Raw genomic sequence first — 20,756 nt, 5'->3', positions numbered from 1 at the left:
ATTAACAAGCCATTTAACAGATGCTATAACTGTTCTGATGTTCGGGTGTCATCAGATTTCTCCTTCTGTGACAGGCACTGAATGAGCACTAAGATTTAATATGACTGGCTTTGACAGGCTGAATCTCCCCATCTTCCTGGCACACCCCTCCAGGCCCTCCATCGCTGCTGAGACCCACTGGAGGGACCCCCGTTATGGGGGACGTTGCCCAATTCCGTGAGGACTGACACACACCCACACTCACATATGCTGACACGTACTCTAATTACGCTCCTGGAGAAACATAAACAAAGACAACCAAATGAGCTTTTGACGGAGTGAGATGAACATTTCACGTCTCCAGATTCTGGAAGTTTGCATGATGAACCTGAAATAATCATGCTCTATATATTAAGGAGCTGTGAGGAAAGTTTATTTCTCATGTGGACACGTATTTGGGTCAAGGAAATCTATGAAGGGGACAAGAGAGTTTGGACATCGCCCATCCGTCCATCCGTCCATCCGTCCATCCATCCATCCAACCATTTGAAAAGTCCCAGATACTGTGGGTGTCTGGAGATGTGAAATAGCAGTTTCTGCCTTTCCTCTCTCCATCCTCCTGCCTTTTCACACACAGTCTCAAAAATCGAGCAGAGGTGCATAGAAATAACTTTAACAATATGAAAAATTCTGCAGTCGAGTAACAACCCGCCTATTAGCAGGGCATAGGAGAGGAAGCACGCCCTGCTTGCAGATGGGCAGGAAGCCTTTTGAAGAGGGCGATGTCTGATCAGAGTCTTCAAGAGTAAAGAGGCGTTTGTCGATCTGGGTATAAATTAACTTGGCTCTCTGTCATTTGTCCCTTTCTGATTCTCACATCCGCTTGTCAAGAGCAAGAGCTGTGTGTCTGGTTTCTTTATATAGCAGGAGCCTGGCCCAGTGCCTGGTATACAGTAACCACTTACCATATTTTAGCTGAATAAGTGAACAAATCTATAAATGGCAGGTACTAAGGTTCTTTAGGTAACACACATTGGCAAGTCAAGGTCAAGATCTGATGTGGGCTTTAGGTGACAGCAGACAGGGTAATGTGGCAAATATACAGGATACACGATGACTAGGGCGCCTAGATTTGGTCCCCATGGGGTCTGGTGGAAGGTGACCCCAGATCTAACCTTGGGGACAGAGTATCAAACATCCCTCTATAAGTAATACAAGGCTATCATGAATTCAGCCTTTTGGCTGGAGGTGGATTTCCACTGGGAAACTCTTCCTAAGGGCTGAGCCCTGGAGAAGCTTCTTGGCAGTGCCATCCCCCCTGCCCCCCCCTTCTCTCTGGTCCCATGAAATGTGTGGATAACCAGGGACTGACCACGCTGTGACGTGGGTCAGAATGAGGGAAATAGGAGCAAAGACAAGCGATTGTTTCATTCTAAGTTTTTCTTCCTTCTGCATTTTTGCCCATTTAGCGGCAGAGTATGGTCTAATAAGTTGGCAAAGCTTAGCAGGGTCAGCCACATGGTGTTTGCTCACTCAACCTCATTTCATAGCCTACTTGCCAAGGATTGCCCCAAAGAAAAGGAGAGAGAATGAGGAGGGTAACTCTGAACCTTCCCGTCAGCATCAACGTGAGGCTGTCAGATTTGTCTGGGACTTGAATTAGGTGCTTTGAGAGATGATGTGTTGAAACACGAACCCAGGAACCAGAAACCCCCTTCTCTTGGCCAAGCCCTACCTTGACCAGTGAACGACCTTGAGTGGTTATTTAAATGCTCTAGGATACAGTTTCCCCTTCTGTGTCCAAAATCCAGCACTCGAAATCATTACTCATTTTTATTTATTAGGCACTCGGTATATGTACTCAATATCTTTGGGAAGCAAATATGATTTTATAAGTAAGAATACAGAATACTGTCTTTGAAAAGACCTGGATCTGTGAATATTTTCACAGACTGAACATTATTTCAAGCATTCCCACATTTAGTAGGCTTTCCAGTGTGTGCTGTTTCTAAAGGGGCAGAGACATTAAATGCTGATATTCTGTAGCTAATATGGAAACATTTATTGCAGTCAGGGGCCTGCCTTTCCCACAAACAAAAGAGTCAGGAAGCTAGGTGTCTGGTTTCAGAAATGCAGAGGTGAGGACTGCTTTCATCAGCCCATACCTTTCATTATATAGTTGAGTTGAGAATTAAAATGCAAACATACACTTATAATGTAGCTAAATAAATCCTGATTATTCTAATTCATACTATAGTGTAAATGACTGACACCAAGCCCCAACCTTGAAGTGTTTTAAGAATAGTAAGGAGGGGGAAAAAAAAAAAGAGAATAGTAAGGAGAAAAAAAAAGAATAGTAAGGAAAAAAAAAAAGGAATAGTATGGAGAAAAAAAAAACACAAAACAAAATAGGGAAAGTGATGGGAACTGTAAGAGTGGTAAGGGCATGGGATGAGGGATAAGAATACAGAAAGGAGAGGATGGAGCTTTCAAAGATAAATTCTCCTTTACTGACTGCTTTTTCACTAAGTTCAGACAGAAACCAGTGGTTTAAGATCCAATTTCAGGGAATGTCATAGCCTCCTTGTTTTATGACCCAGGCTAATTTTCAAGACCAGAACACCCCTTCTGCAAAAATCAGATAAAGCTGCCAAAGCAAACCTCAGGATCTTGAGGGATGTTATAAACCTAAAATAATTTTCTTTCTTTCTATTTTTTTTTTTAATATCAGGCAGTTTTTTTTCTTGAATATAAAACCTTCACTGTAGAATATCTGGATATCCCCACAATGCATAAAGGAAAACAAAATCTGTCCTTAATTCCATCATTGTTAGCATCATGGTACCTTTCTTTCTTCTTCTTCTTCTTCTTCTTCTTCTTCTTCTTCTTCTTCTTCTTCTCCTTCTCCTTCTCCTTCTCCTTCTCCTTCTCCTTCTCCTTCTTCTTCTTCTTCTTCTTCTTCTTCTTCTTCTTCTTCTTCTTCTTCTTCTTCTTCTTCTTCTTTTTAAAGCTTGAAGGGGGATTTTAGGACAGGCCGTTTAGCTTGAGGAGACTACAAAGCTACCACCAAAGCAAAAACAAAAGTGGGGTCTGGACATGCCCCGTATACAGAAGTTGGGGAAAGAATGAAAACACCCAGCCTGTGGGTTCAGTGAGGTGTGTGTGTATCAGGCAGAGAGGGCTTGGCACGTTTACTGATCAGCTCTTTTCCTCCTGGATCCTCTATTCCTAGGAAGCAGGTTACCCAAAAGGTTCATTGGAGCTGACTTTTAAATGAGGTGGAGACAGTCATTCCTGTCAGAAAAACTGTGCGTGTGCGGCATTGGTAGGCATGAGAGAGAGAGAGAGAGAGAGAGAGAGTGTGTGTGTGTGTGTGTGTGTGTGTTCTTGCACCTGGGTAAAGCTGAAGGAACCAGTTTAGGAGTGCAGAGGGTTGAGAAGAGACTTTTTATCTGTTCGCACTCCTGTTGCCATCTTTAACTTGCAAGCAAAGCCTTTCTTCAAAAAGGAAGGTGGTGCATGAAAAATCCAGAACCTGGGGAGGGGACAGTTTTTCCACACTACATGCTCAGCTGCAGAGAAGTCAGAAGATGTTTGGCTGTGCCCACCAGGCTCCAGATGAGGCCCTGTTCCCCTGTCCCCTGGTGGTTTTAGAAAGGGGCAGACGGTGATAGCAAATATCCCTGGCCGACACGGAGAACTGGGGCCGCGCTGACCACAGGAATCGAGGTCCCCGGGACTCGGAGACCGCTCACAAAGCAGCCATTTATGGAGTGGTTGGCTTTGCATTAATTAATTCCCCAGCCATTCACCAACAGTAACAATTCCTTCAATTAGAGTCCAGGCCCGGGAAAGCCCTGGTGTTTATTGGAAGTGACATCTGCATGGCAAAGTGTGACTGTGTTAATACGGAAGCACACAAAGGGACCCCCAGCGCCTCTCCAGCCTGGCGCCTTCCTTCCCGTGTGGCTTTGGAGGAAGAAAGGGCTCTTGTAGGAGTGCTCAGTTTGTGATTTTCCTTTTTTGCTGTCAGCTGGTCAGCTGATGCTTTGTCCCCCGCTCCTCCTCCGGGGAACGGGTTGGTTCTGATGGGTGACTCCTGTCCGGTGTCCACGGGGTAGCACGGGGGTGCTGGCAGGCTAGGAGAGCAGAGCTCCACGGGAGAGGCCCGACAGAGCTTCAAATTCTCTCATCAGAAACATCAGAACTGAGGGGTCAACAAGAGACCAGGAGCTCCAAGGGGCTTAGTATCATGAAAGCTGGAAGGGTGTGGAGACAGATAGCAAGTGTGGCAATGGTGAGTGCCCCTAGGCAGGGAACACGTGTATCCTTGAAGGGTGGTTCTGTATCAGGAGCATTGCAGGCTCGAAATAAACGTTTGAGGGCCCCACTGACTGATGGGTTAATGAGATACTTGCCTCTTTGTCCTTCAGCATCTTTCACTGCCTCAGTCTGGCCAGTTATCTACTCCCTCTCATTTTCAGTTCTTTCAAGTATGTGCCGCTGCGGGTCAGGGCGAAGGTGGGCATCCCTCATGGAACCTTCCAGAGTGGCAGAAGCCTGGGCTAGTGTCAGCCACATGACCCCAGGATAGGGTTTGCTACTGATTTATACATCTTAGTGGATGTACACCAGTTGATACTGTTTTTTTGTTTTTGTTTTTATTTCTGCGTGCCCTTTCAGTAAGCCGAGTTTTGAGACGTTTTGCCTTTTCGGGATCTACATTATGCCAGATACCAAGAGGCTTTAAGAAAGAGGTGCTCCTAACTACTGGAGAAGAAGATGAAACATAAACACTTTCACAGAAACCTTAACGTGGGATGAAGACGGGACAGGAGCAGACGGGGACACACACGGAAAGGTCACTGGGATTCCTGGGAAACTGGGAAAGAGGGTTGCAGCTGCACCATCAGGCAGTACAGGCTTCCTTGGGCATTTGCCAGGACTCTTGCAAGATGTGTGTGTGAGTTTTATAATGCAGAGGGAGGGCATCCATATCAAAGCAAACAGGAGACTCTCTCAGGGGGCATATTCGGGGAAGAGTGGAGAGTCTGCTTTGTGAAGAAGAATAGATTGGAACTGGAGAAGGAGGTGGAGACCTTGTCCTCCAGGGGAGAAGCCTGTGGTGACTCGGGGAAATACGGAACTACTGGTGGGTTTTTATTCTGGGGGAGGAGGGAGTAGGGTCAGGACTAAGGCAAAGCAGCTGAGAAGCAGGTAGGACGCACATGCAAGAAGGGGCTCACTCTCAGGGGTGGGCCCTGTCCTTATAAGGTCTGAGAGTGACCCTTGTCACTGTGCTTCTGGCCTGGCCAGGGAGATGAGGGAGGGGATGGGCAACTGTGTCATGACATTAAAGACATAGCTCTGAAAGCCCTTTTTAAGATAAATTGGAAAAAGTGGGCCTGGGAGGCGAGATTGGGCACTTCCTATAAATAAGCATTAAATCACAGGAGCCTGGGTGACACAGCTGGTTGAGTGTCCGTCTCTTGGTTTCAGCTTAGATCATGATCTCAAGGTCGTGGGATCGAGGTCCGCATCTACTCCGTGATCAACGGGGTATCTGCTGAAGAGTCTCTCCCTCTTCCGCTGCCCCTCCCCCCTGCTCTCTCTCTCTCTCTCTCAAATAAACAAGTAAATCTAAAAAAAAAAAGTAAATCAGACAGAGAAGACAGACCATGGAAGTGGGGAGCCCTGGAAGGCAGCCTTTCAAAGAGGGAATTCAGACTAGCCGTGGAAAGTACTGTATGAAAATCACCACTCCCATAATAATTAGCAGTCAGGGAATGGTTGCCGGGGGGCAGGAACAGTTCCACATGCTTTGCGTGCATGAATCAATTCAAGGATGGTAGGAGAAACCCCCGCCCGAGCCCAGGGAGCTGAGTTCTAGTCTAGCTCTGCTCTAACCGTAGTGGGAGACTTTGACTCAACTCTTCTCCCAGTAAAAGGGTGAATTACATGCCAAAGGTCTGCTGGCATTCTGAAATCCCCCCGACATACATTTATAACAGCTCACCCAAAGAGAGAACCCCAGCTTGGGGACCCAAAATAGGACCAGTCAAGATCTCTCAGATCAGGTGCCTGGTGAGGTAAGTCCCTCTGTCTTTCACTGGTTCATGTGCAGCCAACCCCCAGCATTTCTAGGTGACAGCTCCCCCCAGTACCAAGACTCCCTTGGGGTCCCTCCTTCTGCCTTTATCCAGCACCAGAGGACTGGCCCACATTTCCACAGGCCCCCCCCCATCACTGTTGTGTTATTAACAAAACTCCCCAAGCCCTCGCAAAGCCCCAACAGCAGAACTGTCCCATGAGAGAAACTGCGGACTTAATAAGCTTCCCCCTAAGCAGCCCCAAATCCCTCCCAGTGATGGGGGTGGGGGGTGGGGTGGGGAGAAGCAGCTATACACAGGACGGAGTCTTGTGGTGGGGGAGGGCAGGAGGGGAGAGAGAAAAAGAATAAAGAAAGTCCCTGAGATCCCAGACCTTAGGGACCAAATTAAAAAGCAGCACCACTTATTCAAAATCAGATGAATGTCAGTGGGATGTTTGTCAAACAAACTTGTCATTATTTGTCACAATTTGAGGAAGTATCCGTCAGTAGTCACACTTGTGCCTGTAACAGAGTAATTCACAACTGCCAGTCTACAGTTTTAAGTCATGCCGGGGCCAAGGTTCGGTGTTATAAACAGCTTTATTTATAATGATTGTGTGGCTATAAATAGTTTGGTTCGCTGGGTGTAGCAGAACGGCTGGGCGAAGTTCTGCCAGAGCCGGAGCCAGGAGGAAAGCAACAGCAGGGAAGGGAACCCTGTTTTTCCCTCTTCTTGGAGGACCCACTCTGTGAGCACTGGCCGCGCCTCCTTTTCCTCGCTGTCCGTTTTGGAACGAGGAGTGGCTGCGCAACTGGGTTCCCAGGAGATGGTGGAACTTACTCACTTAATTAATTAACATCTGCCCCAGGATCTCCCCTGTCGGGCACCGTCTCCTTTGTACCTATTCACGGACAATGAGCTAATTACGGGCTCCTCCAAGCACTGGAGGGTGTAGGGAGACATCCTGTTATTCTCCAGAACAGGCGAAGCTCTAAAGGTTTGTTTATAGCTTCCGTGTTAATTTGACCGACAGCAATAGTCTCTTCTAAAAATAAGCAGTTGTCAGAAATTTAGAAATTTACTAGTTTCTGGCGTCAGCAGAACCTTGTCTAGGGAGAAGGGAGGTGGGGCGAGGAGCAGAAGAGAGGAAGGGGGATGTGTATACATAAATTTTACATGTAAAATACATAGGTATGTCAGCTTAAAAAACTGATCATTATAGTGTTTGGCACAGGGGCAGTGTTCTTCCAACGGGGGAGGAACAGCCTTCCCGGGCCGCCCTCCGAAACGCTAATGTGTTTGTCATATGGAAATTTCTGCTTCTGTCCATACCCGCACCCCACTCCACCCCCAAAAGCCTTTACGTTCCATTTTAATACCGTTAGGCTGAATCTTATTTTCTTACTTTTTTTTTTTTTTTTTTTAAAGAAAAGGTGTGGCTATGAAAAAAATTTATTGGATCTTAATTTGCAAAATTAGTTCTGGTTCATTTTATTGCCGTAATTTAATACCCATAATGATTTTCTGACACATATGTTTTAGCAGCAAGATCTACTTCCTATCCATTTTTCATTTCCATACAGCTGAAGTCTATTAGGTAGGACGGCGCAAATCAGAGCGGGGAGCACCCCGCAAGAAATTGACATCATGCTGTCATCCTCTCAGACACGCGCCGTGCCCCGAGAAGCGCGCAGGGCGACGCATGCAGAGACGTGGGGCAGACGGAGCGAGGAAAGCAATCCTTCCTGAGAAAGGCATTCCTTTTTTTCCCCTGCTGTATCATCATTCACATCTTCATTCTCGTCATCATTATTACAATTCTTTGTCCAAGAGTGCTGTGAGATGCAGCCTTTTTTAAACCTGCCTGACTTTTTTGGAGATTTATTTAGCCGGCGGTTACACAGAGGGAGGGGCAGGTCGTGGGCAGAGAGGCTAAGGTCAGAGGAGAGAGAGGCGGGCTTCCATCCTGAGCAGAGAGCCCGATGGAAGCTCGATCCCAGGACCCTGGGTCCCCGTGTTGACCTGAGCTACAGGTGGAGGCTTAGGGGGGCTAAGCCACCCAGGTGTCCCAAGACACCTGCTACATTTTGGGCGCTGAAAAAAATTTGCAGGAAGAACAGTTTCACTCTCTTATTTACTTGTAAAATCGGGGAGAACACTTGGGTTATGCGTTTGCCATACATAAACAAATACACACAGGAATTAAAATGGTGAAAAATGAAACAGGAAATCGACAAGAGATTTCTGGAGTGTGTGCATTGGAGTGAGACAAGGACCCTCTTCTGACTGATGGCCTGGCGTGCCTCATCAAAATGATAGACTTCTTATGGTAAGGATGTCCAAGGCCAAGGTGTAGGGAATAAGAGGGAGCAGTGCACATGTTGAGCTGAATTGATTTCAATGGCCTCGCCAGCGTGTCCTGAATTCCCAGTTTATTTTGGGAAGTGACTTCACCATGCATGGGGCTAAGACCTCATCCGCCATGGGCTCCGGTTCTATAGTCACAAAAGAGGTGGATTAAGCCAAAGAAGAGAGGACCAGTACAAAGAGATAGAGCGTCTGTCAGATTTCTCCCTCATTCTCTTTCCCCCTTCTCTACAACTGTTTCTGGTTATATTTATCTCTATGATTATTTTCAGCATTTTATTTTATTTCATTTTTGTTTTTAGCATTTTAAAAAGAGAGACGCCCAGTGTTTATTTTGGAATAGAAAAGACCAGTGTTTTTCTGTGTTGCTCATTGGGTGAAGGTGCGGGGCGGAGATGGGCGGACTTAATATGCTCATTATCAAGCCTGTGGCTTCAGAGAAAAGTCTTGGGACTGGAAATGTGTTCGGCCTATCTGTATTAGCTCCCCTCCCAGCAATATAATGATCATATATCCTAGACCGAGATGTTCCCATTCAAAGGAGAAAGATGAGCACATTAAGTTTTGCAATACAGTTTGTGACTCTGATAGAGAGTTTATCCCTAATATCCTTGTTTATTTCGATTTCTAAGAACTTTCTCTAACGCCAAGTACTCGTTGAGAAGGAGGTGGTATAAATGTATTAGTTCAGGCTCTTTGGCTACTCATTCTAAGAGCTGTGAGTGTTTGGGGAGTCGGGACACCATTACTCTGCTCCATGTCTCTCCTTTGATTCAGTGACTGGCTCAAAGCCATTTGCCTTCTTAGAGACAGAGCTGGGATGGAATGTCTCTCACCTTCCAGAAACAAAAACTCAAGTTTGTTGGAAATAGGTAAACACTCCCGTGATAAAGGCGGTTAAGGGTGAGGGTTCTGGAGTCAGACGGGCATAAGGGTGAATCCTGGCTCTTCCCTCTTCGTCAGGCAGTGGTATGCTGCTTGGATTCTTTGGATCTGAGCTTTCTCCTTCATATTGTGGAGACGATGATGACAGCACAAGAGAGGAGGTGGGAGATTCACATGAGAAGATGCAGGTCAGACACTTTGCTGGGGTTCCCAGCACATGGAGCATATCCAGCCTAGAACAGAAGCAACAAAGAAAACAACAAAGAAGACATAAACAACCCAGATTGGGTTCCCTGTTTTTTCGGCCCGCCACAGAGTTGTTACTGGCAAAGGATCTTGTTCCCGAATGTCCTTTTGCTTGTGCTCCTCTTCCTGGGGGAGAAGGTACCTGCTTATTTCCTTGGAGAGAGAAACCCAGGAGCCCTGTTCACCCCCTATCAGGCTTTGAGCCTCTGGAGACAGAGGTAGTAGATGGGTGCCTAGGGATGGGGACCCTGAGGGGAGGACCCCAGGTGAGCAGTCCCATCCCCACGAGGAAGAGAAGCCTGGCAGGTTTAGCTGGCCCAGGGGAAGCCCAAAGAAGGAATGCCAATGAGGGTCCGGGACAGCGGGCCCTGCTCTGAAACCCAGCCTGTCCCTGCAGGAGGTAGTAACTCAAGGTGGGAGTGATCTCCACCGGTGGGAACCCTGCCCTTGACACAGGTCAGTGGCTTTGACGAACTGAAAAAACTTTGGGAGGAAATTACAGAAGACTCTGGTAAGTCCAAGTTGATGAGGGCTTGGAACATGATTTTCCTCGCACACTGGGAAATAACTATTTGCACACAAAATTATCCCATTTAATCCCCCAATAACCTTGTGAAGTTTTTATGGTACTTTACAGATGAGGAGAAGGGAGGCCCGGAGAGCTTTAAATCACACACTCAAAAGTCACGGGCATCAAATGGAAGCCGAGGTTGAAACCAAATCTCATTGATTTCAAAGTCTGTTCCTTCCATGTCTGCTGTTCCAGCTAAAGTTTACCTGAATAAATACATTTTCCATGACACTTTGTCAGGTGGGGAAAGGCCACCGAAGGGGCTGCTGGGCAGCAGAGATAGAGCTGCTCACTGATGACGGGTTATGACTTCCTGCGTGTGAGCGTCTGGGTAAGTGAACAGATTCTGAATTCAGGTTGCATACATTCCTATCCTGCCTGTTGCACTTACTGGCTTTGAGGACTTGGGCAAGGGAATAAAATTCTCTGTGCCTCCGTTTCCTTATCTGCAAAGTAGAGTGTATTAGGGTTCTTCAGAGAAACAGAACAGATAGCATGTGCATGTATGTGTACATACATACACACACACACACACAAACACACATAATCCTATCTGTACATACGTAAATAAACACACTTAATCCTATCTGTATGTATGTGAATAGAGAGATTTATTTTAAGGAATTGGCTCAAGCGATTGTAGAGGCTGACAACTCTGAAGTCGACAGGGCTGGCCAACAAGTTGGAGATGCAGGGAAAAGCTAATGTTGCAGATGGAATTTGAAGACAGTCTGGAGGCAGAAAGCCCTTTACCTTAGGGGACCTCAGTCTTTTATCTCTTCAGACCTTCAACTGATTAGATGAGGCCCACCCACATTTAAAGCGTCATTTGCTCTACCTATCGTCTACTGATTTAAGTGCTAATCTCATCTAAAACGTACCTTCGTAGAGTGGTGTTTGACCCCAATACCAGCTAGAGTGGTGTTTGACCAAGGGTACTGTGACCTAGCTGAGTTGGTGTATGGCATTAGCTATCACATGGCGCTGATAAGGTCTGCCTCCTGAGGTTGATACGAGGCATAAATGAGCTACTTGATGTCAGGAGCTCAGAACGTGCCCGGTGCAGCTAAGTACTGGCTACGTGTTCCCTATTGTTCCTCCCCAGCAGCGGACACAGTGTCTCTTGCTTCGGCTCAGATATGTCAGTTCCATCACGGGGCCGACCCTCCTGCCGACGGCAGGTTCTGCTTCTCTCCCGTTCGCCTCTTGCAGCTGCAGTAAAGTCTGCGCGCCTCCTGTGCGGCCACCGTGTCTGGGAGGAGATTTATGTTTCCTGTTTCCCGGGATAAATTAGGATACTGGGCAATGCCTTCCCCAGACGGCCTCGGGAAGGGACAGAGAAGGGAGACACGGCAGGGAAGGGGCAGCTGAGGACAGCCAGCCGCCTGAAATCGCAAGGCAAGAATTCCGCCCAGAGGATCTCTGTTGTTGTTTATACTCGTGTCAGGAAGCAAACACATTGCTCTTTAATTTTCCTTGGCAGGGTCTGCGGCGAAGGGTGGCTGCCAGCCTGTCTGCTGGGCCCCAGTGGTGTTTCCACCTCCCCCAGCCTCAGGTGGATGCCCCCCACCCCAGCCAGGGCCTTGCCTGGAAACATGCACCGGCCACAGCCCCTGCCTCCTGACCCCCGATCCGTTCCAACCTGAGCTCTATCTCTGCTGCCCAGCAGCCCCTTCGGTGGCCTTTCCCTACCTGACAAAGGGAGATACCTTTGATAGTCTGGTACGGAATACACGCTCCATTTGGAAACAGGAGAATTTTCATTTTGCTTTGGTTTATGAGGTGGGGGGATTAAAACTGGGACGAATGCAAAAGATCCTAGAGGACAATGGGGGAAGGAAAGCTCGGGGAGGAAGTGGCGGAAAGGGGGGGGTGCAGGGGGGCAGGACCGGTGAAAGAATCAACTGAGCTTTCATCTTGGAGTCTGATCCGTTTCTGAACCCTGATGGGAAAGGTCATGAATTTTAAAATGTGTCTCTCCAGCCGACAGCTCCAGTCATAAAACCAACACTCTCTGAAGCCCTAGACAGCGGGCGGCGGGAGACCTGAGACGGAGGGGCCCGCCGCCGCCGCTGGGCAGGGGAGCGCCTGTCGGAGGCAACGATTAGGCGGGCTTTGAACATGCTGTCCTGGGCAGGCTTCTGAGGTCAAGGCCTCCTTCCTGCCGGTGTGGGGACATCTCCAGCATGCCTGGCACTAACACCGAACTTTCCAAGCAGGCCTCTTGAGGCCCTGCGGGTTGCTTGTGTCTCCAAGTCACAGGGCCACCTGCCACAGTCCTTGTGCACCTGTGAGCCCACCGGGGTGGAAGGTGCATGGGGTGGGGTGCCGGTGCGGGGAGGGGGGAAGGGGCTGTGTGAGAGCTGCTGCAGCAGGGGAAGCTGAGGTCCTCCAAGTCTCGGAGGAGGGTGAGAGTCTGCAGATTGCAGGTCGGGTCATTGCACGCGGCTACCTGGCTTTGGGAGGGATTGGGAAGGTGGCTGCTATCTTTCCTGGGCTGGAATAGGTGGCGTGACCTTTGTCCTGGCGCCCTGGCCCATGGTCAGTGTATGTGCCTTGAGGAAAGGCGCAGGCTCTTGAAAAATGGAGTGTTGTTCTTTCTTAAATAGATGTATGGCTTATTTCATGCACCCCTGAACACCCCCCCCCCAAGAACCCTGAAAAGCAGCCTCTTTGCAGATTTAGGGCCAGGAACATTGAGTTTTCTTGTACCCGAAACAAGGTTGCAGATATTTCTGGAACCATAAAGTGGCCAAGAGCCGTACCCTGACAGCTTCCAAGAAAGTGGCTCCTCGGCTAGATGGCTGAGCCCTGGAATGGAGTCTTGTGGCCCTGGGAACAGGGACGAGGTACAAGCCAGTCTTGTAGAGTTGGGGGTGGGGGTGGAGCTCTGGGAGCCCCACGAGAGCCCCCACTTCTCTCTGTTCCTTGTCCTGCCTGGTCCCATCTTTCTATCCCTTGGAAATCAGGAAGCACCTCCTGGGGAGTGGAGGGGAACCAATCACTCAGTTTGGGGGAGACTCTTTTCAGAGGGTGTGCTGGACAAAGCAGCCTCCTTCCCATTTAAGAAAAAGATGTTTTCATTGAGAAAAAAGATCCGTAAGGTAAAATTTACTATCCTAGCCATTTTTCAAAGTATATAGTTCAGTGGCATTAAGTACACTGACAACGTTGTACAACCACAAGCACTACCTATTTCCAGAACTTTTTTAATCTGGCAAAGCTGAAACCCTGTACTCATTAAACAATGACTTCTCTTCCCCCCACTCCCAGCCCCTGGCGACCACTATTCTATTTACCGTCTCTATGAATTTGCCTGTTCTAGGTACCCCTGTGCAATGGAATTGTAATAGAATCCTACAGTATTTCCCTCATTTTTGGCAAAGATTGTTTTGGGAACCACAGTTGTGTGAGGACTCCTCAAAGAGGAGCTGCAAATCACAGGGTGAAAGCCTGCACATGGCCGCGTTGGAGATGGGTTCCTCAGAAACAGGTGGCAACCTGCAGGGGACAGATAGAAAAGGGAGCCTGCCTCGGACCCCCTGAGCCTGGAGAAGGTCGTGCTCTGTTGGAGTGGCCTGGAGAGAAGACCGTAGCAACAGAGAGAGGCCTTGACTTTCTTAAATCACTGTGCTTCCCGTGTTCTGATTTCACTGACCAGGAGGAACTTTCTGGAAATCAACCTCTCCACCAAAGCCTGCCTGCAGGAGAGCAAACAAGGTGGCACCGATTTCTCCTTGCTTGGCACTTGACGCTTGTCTTGGCAACAGAGAGGAGTGGTCAGAACAGGAACACAGGAGTCCTTTGTGAATTGGAAAACCAGCTCTTCCATTGACAAGATGTAAAGACCTGGAACAAGTTCCTGTACTCAGATGGTTCTGTATCCACTTGTGAAAACCGGAGATGAGAAGAATCTCTGTCTCTTAGGGTTAGGGTGAGGAATGAGGGAAATACTACGCCGCACAGAAAAGTGCTCTGCCCAATGCCTGACCCGCAGGAAGTACTCAGCAGTAACAGTAATCGTAAGAATAATTCGTTCTGATGTTGCCTATCAGTCTCTTGTAAGTTTTGTTAGCAAGACTCGTTATCCCGGAATCCGAACGACTTCAAAATGAGTTTGGGGAATGCGAGCCCCAGGCCCAGGCATTCCTGAGAATTTGCTGGGATGAACAACATCTTGTGACTCTTGGGAAATCCAGCAGGTTTCTCTCCCTCGTGTCATCTCGAGCACACCGTTCATTTCCCTTGTAAGCATCAGTAGGAAATAAAGATTTGGAGGGTGGGAGCTCATCTGTGTGGGAGAAATATGAACCCACAACCTTATTTTAGTTGGTCATACCACAAGGACTGCCCAGGGACAGATGGGCGACCTGCTGAAAAAAGTGGACAGAACAATGAACGTTGCCCCCAGACAGCCAAGTTCACCTGCGGTGGGATCCACAGCGGAGGGGTGGGGCGGGTCGGGTGGAGCCCTGTTGTTGGAGGGCACAGGTCGGTCCAGGACATATTTCCTGGCTGTCTTCAGGGGCTCTGCTGAAGGTGGTCCCAATGGCTGTTAAGGCTGCTTGGGGGGGTGTGTGTCCTGGCAGGGGTCCTTATGGTTTGAGGAGCCTGCTTCCTGGGGGATATGTGGGGCAGGGACTCAGATGCAATCCTCAGGGGGCAGCCTCCTTGCAGAATCAGGGCCATTACCTTCTTGACTCTTGGCCTCTGGCCCTCAGGTCCTATTTGCCCAAGCCCTGAGGTGAATTCTTCCTCAAAAGCCTCTTGGTCGATTTTTGCCACCTTGTCTCAGGTTACCCAAAGATTTTTCGTAGCAGCGGATCTTGAACCCAAAGTGCCGTGGTCTCCATCTCTCCCCGATCTGGTGCACCAACCCCTCCTGCCCGCGCTGGCTCAGCCCCGAGGCCCCATTTAGCAACGGGTGTGTCAGGGTGGGTGGGAGCGTCCATCTGCCCACAGATCCCAGTTGGGTGGATTAATTAATGATTATAGAGTACTTTGAAGGTTGGAGGGCTAATTATTTAGCCAGTTTCCTCCCTTCCCCCAAGTCCCCTTGATGGCCTTTTGTCTCTTTCCCTCATGGGGCATCCTTTGAAGTGAATAAGAGAGGATGAACAGGGGTCAGTTCATAGAGCTGGCCATTCCAGATGGCTGGACCAGAGAGCCCGTCTGGACGCTGCATCCCTGCCGGAACTGAGATTTTTCTCGAGACTGGCAGCACCGTGTAGCTTCCTTTACGTCAGAGCCGGCCAAGGTTCCAGAAGACCGTGAGTTCCCAGGCTCCCAACTGTTGGTGGGCATGGCCGACACCAGGGTTGCAGCTGCGGAGGAGGAGCCTGGTGTCCTTGTGTGTCCACGTTTGCTCCGGTTTCAACGAGAAATCCCTTACCTATTCATTCATTCTCCCTCTCCCTCTTGATACTCTCTTCCCTGAGCATGGCACCCTCGGAAGAACCTGGTAGGTTCCCAGAAAGGGGTTAGTACCAGGTGGGGGAGAACCAGTTCTGAGCTGTCCTGCGGGGGTGGTGAATTCAGGCTGCCTCACCCAGGGAGACATCCTATTGGTTCTCTGCCCTTGCCCTCCCCCCAACACATCATGGTTTTGAAACAAGGTATATTTTTCTTATATTTTAAAACCTCAAATTGCATGTCCATTTTTAGGTGGGGGAAACCCAAGGATGAAATAAATATTGTAGGTAGTGGATTACACTTATATACCCCCTGCCTGAGCCCAAGATTAGGTCTTTGGTGCACCTGTGTGCCTACCACGGGCAGAGAAGTATGGGGCTAAAAAATCCCGAGTTCATGTAAGGCATGCATCCGTTCATCTACATTCACCACGTGTACTGAGAGGCTACCGTGGTTGTAGACATGGTAGAGATACAAAAAGAAGGTAATACTTAGTTCCGAAGGCAGGATGAGTCTAGGAGGGAGAAAAGTGGGAAAATATATAAATATGGCAAATGATACTTTCAGAGATTGTTTTGTATTTTGCTCTATTTTCATGTTCCCTCAGGTCAACAGGTAGATTGGCTCTTTGCCTGTCCTTGCCTCGGGATATTTCGAGGGCAGAAAACAGAAGCTGCTCGAAGTCAAAGGCTTTTGTAAAACTCCCGAGCTCTTTGAAGAAAGGATGCCTGGGTCCCAGGGGTGGACGGGAGAGAGGAGGCCTTTGAGGGCCTCAGGAGGAGAGAGAGAGATGACTATAAGGGCCAGAGGCGGGATGAGAGAGGGTTTTGAGCATGATGAAAGGGCAGGAGACAGAGAGGCCAGGAAATGTGGAAAGATCACAAAGATGTGGGCGTTGCAGACCTGGAGGGAGGTGAGGCCTGGGGGGGGGGGGCCCAGCTCACCCCGAATTCCCCAAATGAGACCCCGAGGCAGAGGAGCCACTGGCCCTGGATGTCCATGTGGACTAGGGCAATGGAGGACTCTGGGCATGAGGCAAAGCTGAGCAGTGAGTGGAGGGGGTCCCCAGTGCTCCGGTGATGGAGGAGGTCTGATCACTGTCCAACCCACCCCCTGGAGCAGGTGACCCTGATAAGAACCGTGCTGGAATTTCTGTCACCCCAGAGGGACAGGGGCTCACCGAGGGACTGAGATGGCTTAAAATAAAAATATTCTGCACACAATGGAGTCATAGACTCTGACACTATACCCATGACACAATAAAAAGTGAGGGATGGAGATAACTTAGAGAAGTCAAATTCACAGAGACAGAAAGTAGAATGGTGGTTGCCAGGCACTGGGGCAAAGGGGACAGGAGAGTTGCTGTTTAATGGGTGCAGACTTTCTATTTTGTAAGGTGAAAAGTTCTGGAGATGGCTTGCACAACAATGTGATGTGTTTGACACTGTAAAACTGTATACTAAAATTAATTAATATGGAGGTATCATCTCGCACCTGTTAGGACAGCTGTTATCAAAAAACGATGAGGTAACAAGTGTTGGCAAGAGCATGGGGAAAAAGGGAATCCTTACACACTGTTGGTGGGACCATTAAGGAAAACAATTTGGAAGTTCCTCCAAAAAACTAAAAATAGAACTACCCTATGACCGAGCAGTGTCTCTTCTGCGTCTATACCCAAAAGATATGAAACCAACACCTTGAACCCACGTTCACTGCAACGTTATTCACAGTAGCCAAGACACGGAAGCAACCCAAGTGTCCGTTGATGGATGAATAGATGACGTAGACACGGTATGAGTATAGGCATATATATAGTAGAATATTTTTCAGCCTTAAAAAAGGAAATTGCAACAACACGGGTGAACTTGGAGAACATTATGCTCTGTGAAAGAAGCCAGACGCATAAAGAAAAAAGCTATATGATCTCACTTACACGTGGCATCTGGAAATGTCAGACTCATGGAAGCAGGGAATAGAATTGTGTTTACTCGGAATGGTGGGGGGGGCGTGGGAAATGGGGAGATGTGACCAAAATGTACAAATTTGGGTTGTAGGATGAATAACTCTAGAACTCTAATGTACAGAGTGATGATGATTATTACTGTTTTGAATACTGGATATTTGCTAAGAGAGAAGATTTCGGGTGCATTTATCACACACACACAGAAAAGGTAACGAAGTAAGGGACTGGTTATGTAATTAACTTGACCGTAGTCATCATTTCACTCTGTATATCCAATCACCACATTGTACGCCGCAAATATAGACAATTCTTATTAAAAATGAAATAGGGGCACCTGGGTGGCTCAGTGGGTTGAGCCTTTGCCTTCAGCTCAGGTCATGATCTCAGGGTTCAGGGATCAAGCCCCGCATCGGGCTCTCTGCTCAGCGGAGAACTGCTTCTCCCTCTCTTTCTGCCTGTCTCTCTGCCTACTTGTGATCTCTCTCAAATAAATAAAATCTTGAAAAAAAATAAAAATGAAATAAAAATGGTTGAGATGATTAATTTTATGTTATATGTATTTTTTACTACAATTTAAGAAATATGGGGCTTGGCCCTGAGAGTGCCAGCAGGAGAGATGGGGGTAGATCTAAGTCTGTTTGCGGGGAGTCAGGGAAGCCCTTCACAGACAGGTGTCAAGTGTCTGAGACTTGAAGCACACGTGGGCAGAAACGAGGTGGAGGGGATGAGGGAAATGCAGAAGGTGGGAATGGGAGCATGGAGAGAGACAGGGAAAAAAGTCACAGACAGACAGACAGACATACATACACACACACAGCCCTGGAGGGGAGAATGGAACAGTGGGGTAGCAGGATAGAGCTGCTGGAGGTTAGAATGTAGGATGGCATGGGGGGGGGGGCAGCAGGGAGATATTGATCCAGTTTAGAGTTTTTCTGGTAGGTGATGGGAGCCATTGAGAGTTCTTCGTGGGAGAGGTGGGGATGATGTCATCAGATTGGTGTTCTAGAAAAATGACCCAGGATACTGTGTGGAGGATGGTTCTGAGCACAGAGGCAAGACCCCACTTGCACCCCTGTTTCACCCTTTTCCCAGGGGCATCTCCTGCCTATCTCAGCAGCCCCGACTCTCCCAGTGACCCGGGAGGGCCGTGGTGAGCACCCTTTTCCCTCTCCCCAACCTCCCTGGAAACTTGGCCGTCTGTGCATATCATCTCCTGTGTGCTTGGACATCTTTGTGGTTTTGAGAGTCTCTGCTCTTCTCATGGTCTTCACGGATGGAAAGAGCTAGCCTCACGGACAGACCTTTCCCCAAGCTTCACATGCCTCCCTGCCCCCACTTTCTCCACTTCTTCCATGGGCAGACTCATTCCCATGCCCCAAGCCCACAAAATGTTCTATTATACTTACCACATCAGCCCATGTTTCCAGCGGTGAACAGTCTGGGTTTGCTGGGGCTGTTTTGCCTCCTTATGGAGGCAAAAGAGCGCTTCCAGGGGTCGCTGGCGGGGGTGGGGGCAGACCCGATGTTGTCACTGGCTGGGTTGAAGACGTCGGTGAGTTTTGCCATCTTGTTGCCCCGTCTGTAACAGGTGCATACTCTTACCTCAGTGGAGCTGCGAGGAAGTAGTACAAAATGATTAAAGAAGACAATTTAGGTTCTACAAACAAACTTTCTCGAACACTTCATGAGCTGGACGATGACCTTTTGGAGTACTGCCAAATGCGGTGGAAGGCAAGGCACTTTTAGAAGATGAACAATAAGGAAGGAGGAAGGGAATAATGGAAAATACCTGATTGGCTGAGGCCACTGGGCAACCTTGCTCAGGATGGGAAATTTTGGCATTTGGAGATGGGCAAGCTGGATGGGGAGACTGCCTTCCTGGCCAAGCATGGGGACATGGTGTTCTCTAAGCCAAGTTTCAGTTTGCTGACAGGGCACCTTGGACAGGAGGGCCTCCATCTTGGGCCCAGAAATCTTTTTCAATGGAGGATGCAATGAGTTAATATTTGAAAAGCCCTTGGAGCAGTGCCTGGCACTGTTGGTGTCAAATAATTGTTTGTCAAGTAAGCACCTACTTGGAAATGGAATGGTAGGGATTCAATGGGGTGCTCCTCCTAGGTGCTTAGCGCAGTACCTGGTAAATAGTTAATGCCCCATAGATGCTAATGGTCACTCTTACTGTTACGATGTTTGGGGCTTGACCTCTGTGGGGTGGGGTGGAGGTGATGAGGCGGGGATCTGCCTTGGGGGTCAACCCAAGCAGGGAGCCTGACCGCCCCCCCACCCCGCTCCCTCTGCTCTCGAGTGGGCCCTTCCTTGCAGTTGTAGTGAGTTCAGATGAGGTAGTATTGGAGTAGGCAATATGGCTGGTGTTGTGAGAAAAAGCCAGGCATATGGAGACCCAGGGACACAGGGCGAACGCCAGGTAAAGGTGAAGGCACAGGCAGCAGTGAGGCCTCGACTAGCCAAGAAACATCGAGAATAGCCCGCCATCACCAGAAGCTAGGAGAGAGGGCTCCCCACAGTAACCAATCCTGCTGGAACCTTCATGCTGGTCTTCCAGCTTTCAGAATAGTGACACCATACATTCCTATTATTTTAAGCCCCACCACCATGGCAAGGTTGTGATACTTTGTATTGGCAGCCTCCGGAAGCAGATACAATCCTCACCACCCAGAGAAACAGCCAAACTTGTTAGCCTGGTATTGGAATTCACTATCCTTTATACACACATGTGTGTATGCACACACGTACATGTGCACGTGCACATGCACGTGCGCACGTGTGCACACACACACACACACATACATTGCTTTAGCGAGACACGACCATTTGTAATTCCACAGACATGACCAAAAAAATTATTTGTCCTAGGAAAACATTATTTGATATTTATAATGATTCCTCCCAATCTGTGGCGGTCCTAGTACTTGGAGCCCGTTTTTGTTTGTGGGCATCTGTATCCCCCGAAGACGGTGGAGGTGACAGAGGGAGAAATGGAGAGCAGAGGGAGAGCAGTAAATGAAACAGCTCTGGGTTGTGAAAGGGGGTGTGGAGTAGAGCTGGGAAAATGTGCAGGGCTGGGGATTTGGGCCCCGGAGGCTGTGCGGTCCAGGGAAAGAACAATCCAGGTTGGTTTTCAAGGGACTTCGGAGAGGGGGGAGGGTGAAAATGCCGGGGGGAGATGATCAGAGAGAAACGCTGTCTGCTGTGTGAGGTGAGTTGTCCCTGCTCATTCTCC

At 48.6% G+C, this 20,756-nt stretch overlaps 1 long non-coding RNA gene across 1 annotated transcript; it reads right to left on the bottom strand.

Annotated features, from left to right (window-relative positions):
* Positions 1-8,488: 8,488 nt before the first annotated feature.
* Positions 8,489-19,199, bottom strand: LOC123388059. The gene is made up of 2 exons (XR_006602598.1): positions 18,922-19,199; positions 8,489-9,556 (listed from the first exon to the last, which is right to left on the bottom strand). It is a non-coding gene; the product is annotated as an uncharacterized LOC123388059 (long non-coding RNA).
* Positions 19,200-20,756: the final 1,557 nt, after the last annotated feature.

This window comes from Mustela putorius, unplaced genomic scaffold, assembly GCF_011764305.1.
Source record: "Mustela putorius furo isolate JIRA1106 unplaced genomic scaffold, ASM1176430v1.1 tig00003870_pilon_pilon_pilon, whole genome shotgun sequence".
NCBI classification, from domain to species: Eukaryota; Metazoa; Chordata; class Mammalia; order Carnivora; family Mustelidae; genus Mustela; species Mustela putorius.
The sequence above is the reverse complement of the archived record's forward strand: the minus strand, read 5'-3'. Positions and strand labels throughout refer to the sequence as shown.